The sequence below is a fragment of the Geotrypetes seraphini genome, chromosome 9, assembly GCF_902459505.1.
Source record: "Geotrypetes seraphini chromosome 9, aGeoSer1.1, whole genome shotgun sequence".
Taxonomy (NCBI): Eukaryota; Metazoa; Chordata; class Amphibia; order Gymnophiona; family Dermophiidae; genus Geotrypetes; species Geotrypetes seraphini.
The window spans coordinates 3964093-3968727 of record NC_047092.1 but is presented as its reverse complement, the minus strand read 5'-3'; the positions used below and the strand labels follow the sequence as shown (position 1 = coordinate 3968727).

General features: G+C 45.7%; 1 protein-coding gene across 3 annotated transcripts in view; it reads right to left on the bottom strand.

The window, feature by feature from the left end:
• Positions 1-4635, bottom strand: part of DMTF1 (cyclin D binding myb like transcription factor 1) — a 68874-nt gene that overhangs the window by 1735 nt on the left and 62504 nt on the right. The window lies entirely within an intron of this gene.

The window sequence follows — 4635 nt, the reverse complement described above, 5'->3', positions numbered from 1 at the left end:
CTAGAATTAGATGTCAGATGATCAATGTTAGTAACATGAGGGGTGATCAGGAACAACGCAGCAAAGGAGACTTCTGGTGTTCAATACCTTTATTTTCTATCACGATTCCTTAGCTGTTTGTTTCCACGCCTTGGGAAGTTGGTAGCTCCTGTTTTCCTGGGACTCTTTACCAACTAGGGCAGGAGTAGGCAATTCCGGTCCTCGAGAGCCACAGGCAGGTCAGGTTTTCAGGATATCCACAATGAATATGTAGGAGATGGATTTGCATGCGCTGCCTCCCTGAGATGCAAATCTATCTCATGCATATTTATTGTGGATATCCTGAAAACCTGACCTGCCTGTGGCTCTCAAAGACTGGAACTGTCTACCCTTGAACTAGAAACATAGAAGATGACGGCAGAAAAGGGCCACAGCCCATCAAGTCTGCCCACTCTGCTTACCCCCAGGTCCTGCACCATATAATTCTGTAAACTGCATTCACTTACTATATTACATAGTTTGGCGTCATCGGCGAATACTATGTAATATAGTAAGTGAATGCAGTTTACAGAATTATATGGCGCAGGACCTGCTTACATTGGAAAGTTGGTCCTCAACCTGGCAGCTAGGCTTCAATGCTAAGAAATGTAAGGTCATGCACCTCGGAAGCGGAAATCCATGCAGGACGTACTTCTTGAACGGAGAAACTTTAACTAGGACTTCAGCAGAACGAGATTTAGGAGTAATCATCAGTGCAGACATGAAAACTGCCAATCAAGTGGAGAAGGCTTCATCTAAGGCAAGGCAGATATTGGGTTGTATCAATAGAAGTTTCGTCAGCCGAAAGCCTGAAGTCATAATGCCGTTGTACAGGGCCATACTAGGGCAATACTACTCCCACAGTCTCTTATCTGACTTGTTAACCCATCCCCCACATGTTTAAATTCTATTTCAGTACTGGCCTCTACCACCACCAGTCAATTCAGGCCCTAGTAAAAAAAAAAAAAAAATAACCACCTACCTTAATACAGCAGTTAGAGCTTGCCACTGAAACTAGAGAAAGCCTTCAGGACAGGCTCTGGCCTAGGTTGGATACTATTCCTACCACTATAGATGCTGCCCTTAAGGGGCTGTAATTTTATTCATTCTCTTCTTGCATCATATGTGGGCAAGAGGCCTGGGATGAAATATGAAATGGCCAGGGAAGCCTCAAATTAACATTCCTGGGGGTTGTGGAAAGAGCGGATAGCATAGCTGGTTTTAAGAAAGGTTTGGACAAGTTCCTGGAGGAAAAGTCCATAGTCTGTTATTGAGAAAGACACGGAAGAAGCCACTGCTTGCACTAGATTGGTAGCATGGAATACTGCTACTCCTTGGGTTTTGGCCAGGTACTAGTGACCTGGATTGGCAACCATGAGAACAGGCTACTGGACTTGAAGAAACATTGGTCTGACCCAGTAAGGCTATTCTGATGTCCCCTGATGTAGGCTCCAGTTACTGAAACACAGTCCTGGGTTAGGTCTTTTATTGAGCACCACAATAAAGCAAGCACCTTCTGTAACATCCCTTCTGAATTCCATATGCTAGGTGTTCAATCCCAACCCGCAATCTGGGAGTTGCAGAAATCAACAACTTTTCTGAGCACATGCTCCACCCCCTTTGCTGAGAGCTAGCAAATATATCCAGTTACAATTTCTGCAAGCAATCTGTGCAGAAGTCTTTGCAGTTGCTCTTCTTATTTATTTATTTCTTTTTTTGCTTTAAATTCATTTTCTCGGCTTCAGTGCCCTGAGACCCCTTCCAGATCCTGTCAGAGGAAAGGATGCAGTCCTGCAGTGACGGACTGCTGCTTCACAGAGAAACTCTGGTGGATCTGTGGAGCCAGCCTGCTCTGTGTCATCATTTCTATACTTGGGGTCCCTTCCCCTGGGAGTCTGCTTGTTGGTGACCTTGTCACGGGATACAAGTGCAGGCTGTATGTGTCTGGAGTGAAACCCACCCGGGTTTCAAGACGCAGGTTGCCTTTCCCACCCACCCCTGACTACGTGGACGAGGATCCAAGAGGGCAGAGGTCGTAGTTGGTGTCTGGCTGGCTGAAGATTGAGTCTGGATCCATTTGGAGCTGTTTCTGAGGCAGAAAACCCTTTTTCTCCAGTCTAATGCTGTTTTAAACTGCTGACAGTCTTGCACTGCATAACTATTAATAAACCTCCATTATCTCCTAAAGAACTTCGGGGGATGGCTTGTAAAAACAATTTTAAAGTCATTTCTCAGTTTGTGAGGGTAGGTTCATGTCCCCAGACCCCAAATTGCTACTTTTTATTTTTGCCATCTTGGATTTTAAAAGTGATCTTTTTTTTTTCTTTTATTTCTGTCTCCAAAAACCCTCAATTTGATACAAAATAATTTAGGATGGACTCCTCAGCCCCTAATCTGTTGAATGTGGACATCGATTGTGTTCTTTAGAGTGCTGGGGGCGGGAGCTTCGGACTTTGTCTCCTTCGAGCAAGTTTGGGCTGGGGAGCTGGCCTGGGTTCGTGCCTTCTGAAGAAAATTCCACCCAGAGGCCATTCTGGAGTCTGGTGCAAAACGCCTGCATTCCAAGTCTGGGAACTTTTGGCGCGTGGCACTTGTACCTCAACAGAGCCCTGCCATGGTTGTGGCGTGGGCCTTTTCATGGATTTTATTCAGCTCCTCTGAAAGGCGTACTCCTCAGACCCTGCTCGTTTGATGCTGTCGGTGGGCACTTTGGGGCATTTTTGGTCTGCTGCGCCTGTGGCGAAGCTTCCTGTTTGAGCCCTCTCATCTGGCTGTGACAGACTGTGATTGCAGTAGTTGCCATGCAGATATATGATATGATTCTTCTGTTTCCTGCCACTGTCTTTATTTTGCATCTGGCTGATGTCTTGGCCGCCCTGAGCATCCGGATTTATGCAGATTTTTAAGCAGGCTTTTGTTCGCCTCTTTACAGGTGTTCTAAAACAGCTCCATTTGGATTCTCCACCTTTTATTTCTTAGGCTTCGGTCCTGGACTGCCCTTTTTTCCATTCAGTTCACAGCTCCCTTGGTCTGGTTTTAGAACAATGTGATACCCCGGAAAGCTCTTTCCAACCTTCTATAGCTATGTCTATGCTTTATTACCTGGATTTTGATTCTCAACAGGTTTGAACAACCTGAGGAAGATTTCGCCATGGCACAGGTTATTCAGCACGCAGTCCTTCCTAGTGATGGGGGATGTGAGGTTTAAGGATTATCAGAAGCGCAGGGTGGCTATTATGTTAAAAACATTCATTCTAGCAGCATCTTCAGATAGCAAAGCAGCGGTGGCCATTGTGGAGCGTTTCTGTCATTACAGCCTGTGCAATGCATCCTCTGTGCAGGTGCATGCCTTTCCTCCGCTGGTGATGGTTGGTGTGGTTTAGAAGCTGGGTGCCCTTTATGATCGCATTCATGTTGTTAGTAAAGTCTCTGCTGGTGCAGTGTCTGTGCACTGGATCCGTCTTTGGACTGGGGATGCTGCCTGCTTCTTTCTGCCTTGATGATTCTCTTTACAGGCTTGAACGCTTTCCATTTTTCTGTGCATATGCATTACCGAAGGCCTTTCTTGGGGTGCTTGTTGCATACAGGTTAGTTCTACATTGTTCCTCAATGTTTCTGAGTTGCCTTTACACCTGTTTATTGCTTGTTAATATTTTGCAGAGCAAACTAGTTCAAGAATTACTTATGTTCCTGGGGCTTTTCCCCCGTACCCCCTAATCATGGATTTGTCCAGGTGTGGTGCTTGGCTTTGGGACTTAACTGGATATATTTGCTAGCTCTCAGGCTAAGGGGGTGGAGCTTGTGCTCAGAAAAGTTTGTGGCTTTCTGTAACTCCGGGATGGTGGGTTGGGATTGAACACCTAGTATATGGAATCCTACAGGGACTATCGAAGGTATAAACCTAATCTTTCATTATTAATCTTGGACAAATTGGTTGGCTTTCTTCTCGCTGTTGTCAGCCCATCATCCTATCCTCACGCTTTGGTTGCTGTATTTCATGGTGGCTATCACCAATGACGTTATCCAACAACAGAAGTGCTGCTTCCTGACTACTGGTGCCTCCGCATCATCCACTTATCATGCTGACTGCTCTTGGTTTGCAGGTGGTTAATGAGCTATGAGACCTCCAGTAGGACCAACACCCCTTTACCACTCTACCCAACCAGCGAACCTCCCCAGTGAGAAGACTACTACCCAATCTGGACCCCATTACCTACAGGAGACAATTTGACCCCGGGATGCGACTGTCTTGTAAAATATGAGCCCAATGGGACAAGAGTGGTGACTACAGAGGATGCCATGGAGTCTGGGAGCTTGCAACTTGCCCATCTACTATTTCCTAAGAAACCACACCCTGGGTCATATCAAACTGGAGAAATGCCTGGAAGAGATATCCAGAAATGGTCATTCAGGCAGAGCTGGAGAAAACTGTTGCTGATCCCTGGGAGCAGCATGGAATCTAGCTACTTTTTGGCATGTACTCATGAGTTACACTGGCTAGAAGGACCTTTACTCGGACCAAGTCTTATAATTTTTCTGTACTTGACACTCTTTGTTGGGAAAGAGGAACATTACACTCAAAACAACAACCTGAATGGGGAAACTAACTACACATCA